At 42.4% G+C, this 9,443-nt stretch overlaps 1 long non-coding RNA gene across 1 annotated transcript; it reads right to left on the reverse strand.

The window, feature by feature from the left end:
- Nucleotides 1-1,247: 1,247 nt before the first annotated feature.
- LOC115604682 lies at nt 1,248-4,218 on the reverse strand. Its single transcript, XR_003990372.1, has 2 exons — nt 3,817-4,218; nt 1,248-1,721 (listed from the first exon to the last, which is right to left on the reverse strand). It is a non-coding gene; the product is annotated as an uncharacterized LOC115604682 (long non-coding RNA).
- Between the last annotated feature and the right edge of the window lie 5,225 nt (nt 4,219-9,443).

Below are 9,443 nucleotides of genomic sequence, written 5' to 3' on the forward strand. Positions count from 1 at the left end.
GCCCAGAATAAGTATCTGAGCATGTAATATTGCAGACCAGTTTTACTGTCTGCTTTAAACTTAGCACTATGATTGCTATGCTGGTAGAAATTTCAATGGCTCTATATGAGCTGTAGTTAGAGCTATGGCAATGGTTTTGTAAACTCTCACTTTCAGTTTTTCTCAAAACTTGTTTTCATCCAGTTATTTAGTTTTCCTTGATCAGTTTTCCATTTAATTATTTCCCTCCCTGTAATACTGGAGCACAGAGCACAACTGCACTACAAACCCGTATGATGTATCTTCTAGAAGAGCGCATTCTGTAATTGCTGGTGCCACTGCATCTTGGTGATTTCCTACGCAAGTCTATTAGCTGTGAGTGACACTGCTGAGGAAGAAGATCCAGAAGAGGATGGCACAGAGTAGTAATCAGGGAGGACAGGCCAAAGGGGGCTGCTTGGGCAGTGAGGTAGCTCTCTTATTCCTCTACTACATCATGCCAGGAAACTAATTCCTTTGGCATAGACAGTAACCTCCCAAATCCCAAGAGAGCACAGAAGCTGTTTCACAGCACCCTGCGTCTGCCAGCCAGGAGGGATGTGTGATGGGATATGGGATCATGAGTCCAGGGTGAGAAACTGCAAGGATGTATCATTCATTACCACCACCCACCGCATGCCTGCAGATGTGGGACCTGAGAACAGAGTGCTAGCGTGGAGAATGTCAGGATGCAGAAGCGTGGTAGGCTGCCGTATGTTGGCAAGCACGCGATTACCTAACGCATGGTTATCATGCAGTGTAGGCAGGTTTTATTAGCAAAGTTCAGACCATGATGTGCTAATTAAAGAAGAGGTTGTCCTAGTTGCTAAGGAAATGAATGCTTTCTGTATTATTGCTTCTACTCCAACAAAGCATGTTCTCAACTGTCCCTCCGGTTGTGTTTGTCAGAAAGAGGGGTCAGGGCTTGATATTGTTGCTTTAGTGATTACAGTGCTCCTGTGAGCTGATTTTCAGGTCAAGAGTTGTAGTTGAAAGGGATGTCAAGGAAAAGCATTTTAAAACACTCCTTTATCAGGTATCTGTCTAGTGAGAAGCTCTTCTTAAAACTATTTGTTTCAGGGTATATTGTTTTTAAGTGCAGTTCTGCTTCTTTCAGGAAAGATGCAGTCCAGACTAGAAGATTTGTATGCTTTAAAATTGGTCTAACTCTTCTGTAATGCAGAGGCTAATGGAGTGTTGGAGCCAGTCCTAGAATAAAGGAGATGTAATGGCTTGAATTTTTTATTAGTAAAGAAGCTGGCTACCACCAGACAGGCATCGTGCTTAGTCTCATGAGAAACCATTCTCTGATTCACTATTCCTCTACCATAATACATACTGTGCATAGGCAGCTGCTACAAACATAAGGATGCATCAACATCAACAGGACTGAAAACTGCATATTGTGAAGTTAATATGTTAATGAAAAACTGTCTTCATAGGGTGGTCCATCGCTGGCTGCCAGTCCCACAGCAACTCTGTCATCCTTCATTCTCAGTGTGAGATTTAGATCAGTCCCAGCTTGAAACTTAAATGATTGTGTACAGCATCTTCAAAGCATTTTGGTTTTTTTTCTTTCCCCTCTGCATCTTCCATGGAAACCCTGTTACCAGCACTACAAACCTTTCTCCTCTATCACTGTTTGGGCCAGTGGTTGTCTGGCTGTAACTTTGCCTCTGTGAGATCCCAGAGCCATGATCCTTCTGTGTCATGGAGATGGGCAACAATAATAAGAATTATAAAAAATTAAGATAAAATTGTCTCTGTCTTTGGGAGAGAGTAGAACTCTACATTAACCTCCAGTTTTGAGTATGCTGGACCACTGTAATTTTTTTTCTTATGCTTTTATTTTCTGAAGTAATATTCCTTTAGCTGTTATACCAGAACACATTCCCTTTACTTCATCTGCTCCACTCCTGCCTCGATACAGACGTTACATTTGGCATTACCCCTCCCTACCAGCTGGTTTGTTGTTGCATTCTCCAAGGAATAAGTTGCCATTTCCAAAGACCTTTGAAGTCACAGAGTTCCTCTTCTAACTTTCTTTCTCTGAGGACTTTAACCTCAATGTGACATTCATTTCTCTTTCTCTTAAAAATGCTCCCTGTGCAATTTTATTCGGTCTAATTTTGCATTGCAAACTCTGCAATATCCTTTTGCCAACTCAAATGTTTCATGAGGGGCTGTGAAACCCTCATAACACAAAAATCTTTAGCTGAACTTCAAACTGGACTTGACAAATGAACAGGAACCTCTTGCTGCCCCAGACTCATAGCAGAGATTGGAACCTGTCCGAATCTTCTGCTCCCTGCTGGAAGCAGATATGGACTGTTAGACTTGGAATATTTAGAAGAAAGTTCTATATTTACAACTTAGTTCTATTATTTAATATTTAGGAGAGAAGCCAGAAACAGCTGAGTCTAAGTTCTTCTCCTGAGTTACTTTGCTTTGGTGTTTTCATGTTGACGTGGTTGGGGTTTTTTTTCAAACAACCTTTCTGTTAATAAAGCTGGAAGCAGAATGAGACCTTGGTGCTATCATAAAGGCAGCATTTTAATTTGAATTTTGGTGGGGGATTCATCAGTTTACAGGGAGGTACAAAAGCAGCTGCAAATATTCTCAGTGTGTGTGTTGTGTGAAGAACTGTGAGTGCCTATGTGGGAGAAACATTTGCCGCAATTAGCTATTATTAGTCTCAGTGGTCAATGTTCATCAGAAGTTCATCCTGTCTGACAAACTTGGTCTGTGATGAAGCCTAGTGCTTCAGTCCTTGCCAAATTAACAGGAAACCAAGATAAACAGACATCTCTAAAGACCTTTCCTGCATATAAAATGTACAAACCATTTTAAAATCTCTTAGGACAATCTGCTTGGATAAGATGTTAATGCATTTTTTGGAGATGCTGACATTTAATAGAGGAAATTACTTTCAGCATGATCCATATTGGATATTAAAAGAGGGCAGGATTCCTTAAAAGATGAAAAGAGCTCTTAAAAAAATCAGGGCTTGTTGTCTACACTGTATTTACAAACCAAATATATCAGTTCTTGCTTAAATTCTAAGTTCATTTATACTCAGAGTGCCCTCTCCTTTTTATAAGAGATCAGATCAGGGCTAGGCTCAGCCCTTTACTTGTAACTTTTGCTTCGGTATGTAACATTTGGAGACTGACTGACTACACTTCTTTAGTGCACAAGCTCAGAGTGGGCAGTATTGCTGTTCTGTCATTCCCATTTAACCTCTATAGGATTAGCATTATTTCACCCATTAATGTTTCACTGCCTGTCGTCATATCCACTGATCTCTCTATTCAAGTTGGTTACCGATGGGACAGTTGGGCTCAATAGTTAATTACTTGTCAAATTAATCACTACTTCCACTTTTGAGACACATTTTTAGTGGTACAGAAAGAGTACTGCATTTCAAGGGAGGAGGTTAAAAAATTAACTAAAGGTCTTTTCAATGTTCCACAAATTGGATGAGATTTGTTGAGCTAGCCATTCAGTGCACTGGGAAAACTGTGGGCTGCAATTCAGAAGATGTTTTTAGTCTTCCCTGTTTTTTCTCTATGATTTTCTCCCAGATTTCATTTTAATTACTTCCTTGAGTTCTTTGAAACAGCAGTATCTCTTTTTCCTTCATCCTTTGTGTTTATCTGTGCATAGGTCTCTGACTCCATTGTCCACCGCCTTTTCTTTCACTATGCTGCAATCTCTTTTTCTTGCCATACCCTCCCTTCAGCTCCCCATTTCCCCCCTCCTCCCCCATGTTCTTAATGCTTATTTATATTTACTTACTTTTGAGGACTTGCATTCAAAGACCATCTTCTTCCTCAGACATTTCCAACCTCTTCTGGAGGCCAGGTATCTGTCAGTGTTCCTAATCCTCCACCAACCTCTTCCTGCTTATGGATGGAGCATCGGCTTTTTGTCATAGCTGTAGAGAAAGGAGCAACACTGACTCTTTTACTGCTGGCAGCCATCCTTCTTTCCCTCCCGTGTGTTTCTTCTCATCTAGCAATACCCATGAGGTCTGGACAACCCATGAAAAAGTAATCAGGCTGGCAATTTTACATTTTCCAGCATGCTGCTATCACCAGCATCTTAGGAGTTGAGTTCTGACTTAGATACCAAAGATATCAAAAGTGCATTAAGATTACATAATGCTCTCATCAGGTTGTGTCTTTTGCTAAAGGAAACGATCCTCTTATGGGCATTCCCTGTGCTTTTTATAGAAAAGCAGTGTAAAAGAAGGTTGCTAATTTTCAGTGCCTACGACAGTATGAGCATCTAAATGTACATATTCCCAGATGAGAACCAGCATTAACAGTGAGTTAAAGATTTTAGACTGTAAATCCCACCAACGCAAGCCATAACAGGGGAAAAAAAAAAGGAGCTAGAAACCAAGAAAGTTCTTTAGTGCCTTGTCAGTGATCCATACAATTGTTCTTTATTCTGGCTACTTTCTACTCCCTCCCACTGCCCAGATGTTTCCACTTGTACCCATGAATTACTGCTTTAACAAATCAAGGGTATCTGAAAACAAATGAAGTAAATAGATCATAAATTTAGAAAAGAGGTTCTTACAACTACAGAAATACAGAAGTCAGGTTGATTTTTTTCTTTCACCTCTGAAGAGTACATGTGACAAGCTGAAAAACTAGCTCTATATCACATAAAGATGACTACTTAAGAAGTTATTTCCCAAAGCAATGTTTTCATAACACCAGTAGTAGATCCCACCCAACTAGTTCTTCTTTACTACTGCATCTTTTGGGTTTTTTTTGGTTCTCTTTGAAACAAATACTTATGTGATAATCTATTGATACTCTTTGATTTTTTAATTATTTTTTTTTTTTTTAATTTTTTCAAATAAAGGGACTGGTAAGTGTATGGGAACAGAGAAGATTCCTGCCAAAATCAGTAAGGAGATTCAGTGCCTGATGTGCATACCTCATGCGCGTTTTTAGCAGAGACCCTGCAATTCGAAGAGGGGATTCTGTACCACTCATTCAGTCTTCACCAGCAAATGCTCTGACCACACAACCCAAGTCTTGGAAAGCAAATGCAGGGACTGTGAGAACGAAGACCTTAGGCCCACTGTAGGAGAGGATCAGGTTCGAGACCATCTTAAGAACCTGAACGTGCACAAGTCCATGGGACCTGATGAAATCCATCCACGGGTCCTGAAGGAGCTGGCGAATGAAGTTGCTAAGCCACTGTCCATCATATTCGAAAAATCCTGGCAGTCAGGTGAAGTTCCCGATGACTGGAAGAAGGGTAATATAACCCCCATTTTCAAGAAGGGGAAGGTGGAAGACCCGGGCAACTACAGACCAGTCAGCCTCACCTCTGTGCCTGGCAAAATCTTGGAACAGTTTCTCCTGGAAAACATGCTAAGGCACATGAAAAACAACAAGGTGGTTGGTGACAGCCAACATGGCTTCACTAAGGGGAAATCCTGCCTGAACAATTTGGTGGCCTTCTATGATGGAGCCACGGAACTGATGGACAGCGGCAGAGCAGTTGATGTCATCTTCCTGGACTTGTGCAAAGCATTCGACACTGTCCCACGTGACATCCTTGTCTCTAAATTGGAGAGACATCAATTTGATAGATGGACCACTCGGTGGATAAAAAACTGGCTCGATGGCCGCACGCAAAGAGTTGTGGTAAATGGCTCGATGTCCAGTTGGAAACCTGTAACGAGTGGTGTCCCTCAGGGATCGGTGTTGGGACCGGTCCTGTTCAACATCTTTGTCGGTGACATGGACAGTGGGATTGAGTGCGCCCTCAGCAAGTTTGCCGATGACACCAAGCTGTGTGGTTCGGTTGATACGCTGGAGGGAAGGGATGCCATCCAGAGGGACCTTGACACGCTTGTGAGGTGGGCCGACGCCAACCTTATGAAATTTAACCAAGGCAAGTGCAAGGTCCTACATCTGGGTCGGGGCAACCCCAGGCACTGCTACAGGCTGGGCAGAGAAGAGATTCAGAGCAGCCCTGCAGAAAAGGACTTGGGGGTGTTGGTTGACGAGAAGCTTAACATGAGCTGGCAGTGTGCGCTTGCAGCCCAGAAAGCCAACCATATCCTGGGCTGCATCAAAAGAAGCGTGGCCAGCAGGTCGAAGGAGGTGATCCTGCCCCTCTACTCTGCTCTTGTGAGACCCCACTTGGAGTACTGCGTACAGTTCTGGTGTCCTCAACATAAAAAGGACATGGAGCTGTTGGAGCGAGTCCAGAGGAGGGCCACGAGGATGATAAGAGGGCTGGAGCACCTCCCATATGAAGACAGGCTGAGAAAGTTGGGGCTGTTCAGCCTGGAGAAGAGAAGGCTGCGTGGAGACCTCATAGCAGCCTTCCAGTATCTGAAGGGGGTCTACAAGGATGCTGGGGAGGGACTCTTCCTTAGGGACTGTAGTGGTAGGACAAGGGGTAATGGGTTCAAACTTAAACAGAGGAAGTTTAGATTAGATATAAGGAAGAAGTTCTTTACAGTGAGGGTGGTGAAGCACTGGAATGGGTTGCCCAGGGAGGTTGTGGATGCTCCATCCCTGGCGGTGTTCAAGGCCAGGTTGGACAGAGCCTTGAGCCACATGGTTTAGGGCAAGGTGTCCCTGCCCATGGCAGGGGGGTTGGAACTAGATGATCTTAAGGTCCTTTCCAACCCTTACGATTCTATGATTCTATGATTCTATGATTCACCAAGCCTCACAGTTCAGAACACAGTCAGACCTTTATTTTTTGTGTATGTGAATGTGAGATAAGGTTTTAAAGAATTTATGTATCTATCTATCTACTTGGGAAGGGGGTGTTCTTTTGGCTGTTGCTTTTAAAAAGGTGGTGAGTTTAGTTGTAAGGAATGTGTATAGCACTGTATGAAACAATTTTTCTCTCACCCAGAACTGCTAAGAGTAATAACTTTATGTAGTGTTTCTTGATAGAGAAAAACATAGTAAACTTTTCCTAGAATAAAAAAAGAAGCATTTAAGTGTACAAATATATGTAGCAATCCTGTCTAATAATCTTGATGAATGATGATGAATGGTTCATGCACATTGGATTTCCATTCACTTTCTATTCCTGTATTGTCCCAAATTGGGTCACCTTCAGCCATTCAAAATTACTTAAGAAACTGCCTTTTGTGTTTGCTTGTTTGACAAAACCTACCAAAGAGGTGAACAGGGAACACCAGTTTTTATAATTAAATCAGAGGGGATTTCTGGTATACATTTAAGCCCCAGTCCTGCAAAGCAGAGGCAGATCAACACTTCTCAACAACATATGTAAAATGCAGTTTCTGCCCTAAAGCAGAAGGACTAAGGATGGGGCTGCTATTGCTATGGGAAAGGAACCAGGAGACAGGCTGTAGACCATGTGGAAAGTGTCCGCTTCCAGCAACTTTGAGAGAGTGGGTAGCATGTTGCTGGACACAGCACCGCTGAAGAGGCCTCTGAAACCCAGCAGTGGACATCACACCAGACATCCTGCCTATTCTCTGGGTGGTGAAAGCTGCAGTCACAATAGCCATCCTGGTTTTCCACAGCGCTAGCATAGCCAAAGCAGCCTGCTGGACCACAGCTTGCCTGGTCCACACCCGGACCTAGTCTGTTGCAAAATTTACATATTCCTATAAAAGCTATCTTGATTTCTCTGGAAAACTGTCAGCATGCAATGATGTTTAGTATGTTCATATAGCTTTTTTGGAGTTGTGGTCTCAGCACCCATAGATTTTGGTGACTCACTGAGGCTAGAGATGGGACCATCAGTCTTGTCCTTTCAGTCTTGTCCCTAAGAGTCTCAGACCTCCACTGAGCCACAGCACTTACAACCGCCTGTGGAAAATTCCTGAGCTCCAGCAGCTTGACAAAAACGAGTAAATAGAAAGAACTGTTCGAGATAATTTGCAGTGACTGCTGAAATTCACTTGTAATATCCTCTCCCTCTGAGTCCTGTTCACTTGGACTCATGTTACACAGCATGTTCAGAATCCTACCTAATTTCCATTTGTTTGGGGAGTAGGTTTTAACATGCATGCCAATTAGAAGCTATGTAATTTTTCTCATTAACAACCTTAATCAGTCAAAAAGACATTTGTGCCCACGTTTCCATCGGTTACATTCCAGCCTCGTGTACTATTGTGTTCATTTCACCTAAAATTTTTAAGTACATGCTGCAACTCTTTGGTTCCTTCCTCTTTGCCCACAGCCCCCTACAGGTCCACACTGTAGTGTTATTTATGGTGTCTGGTTTGCTTTAACACTCATCCCCCAGGTTTAAACAGTCAATGTACTGCTGATGTGGTTCATCAGGAACTAATGTCTAGATCTCAGGAAAGCAATAGGTCTGAGCAGCAGTACTGGAGACAGAGCTGGTAACAGGCATAGTAGCTACAGAAAGAGGCTAAAGAATGAAGTGTACGCTCTATTCACCTGCAGAATGGTTTGCTCTGCTACCATCTTAGCCATGTCAGGCTGACAACATTGTGCAAGGTCCCCATGCAATTGTGATTGTTTGCCCTCAAGTAGTGCTGAGAGTCATTTGGGATTTTGACGCTCAAGTCAGCAGCCTGGTGTAGAAGAATGGATCCTTCAGATATCTGGTAAGGTTTCAGCACTGTCTGCTGACATCTGCCAGCTGAAGATTTGTGCTCAGTGCCCAGGAGACAGAAAAAGTCTCAAAAGCTGAAGATGGAAATTTCTTTTTTTCTCTTTCCTGCTCAGAGAGGAGTAGGTGTGAATTTAAACTGGTGGGGACAGGACATTTTTAGTACTCTATCTCTTAGCAATTTCTATTAACCACTTGTCCTCCTGCATTTACTCTTCCCACTTCATCCATATCTTTCTGTCCCTGGTGAAATGACACACACCTAATGGAAGCATGCATATTGCTTTCAGAGTCTGCAGCCTACTAAGAATTATAGGATCACAGAATGGTTAGGATTGGAAAGGACCTTAAGATCATCTAGTTCCAACCCCTAAAGAAGTTGATAGATAGTTTTGAGATAACCATCTTCAATCTCCAGAAAAAGACTGATGACCCAGTCTGCAAACATTCTCTTCTGAGTTTTAAGCTTTTGTTTACAAAATTAAGGAAAGAAGAAGATATCAAAAAAGAAAAGGTATCTATATGTTTGCATCTGTTCTGGTTTTGGCACAGGTAGAGTTAATTGTACCCCAGCCAAAACCAGCACAGCATTAAAATAATTGGCAAGCACAGAGCTGTGGGGCTACTGACCTTGTTGTGTAATCCTGTCATTTAAGGGATGTTAATCAGACCAATATATATTAAGATTCTAGAGTAGAAAGCGTCACTTTCTTACTACACTTGGTGCAGAACTGCACAACTACCCTGAGGACAGGCTAAAGACTGGGTCTACTGAAATTTTCTTCGAAGGATGCCTTTGAAGTAGCATGTTAAGCATC

The sequence above is a fragment of the Strigops habroptila genome, chromosome 3 (assembly GCF_004027225.2).
Source record: "Strigops habroptila isolate Jane chromosome 3, bStrHab1.2.pri, whole genome shotgun sequence".
Lineage (NCBI taxonomy): Eukaryota > Metazoa > Chordata > Aves > Psittaciformes > Psittacidae > Strigops > Strigops habroptila.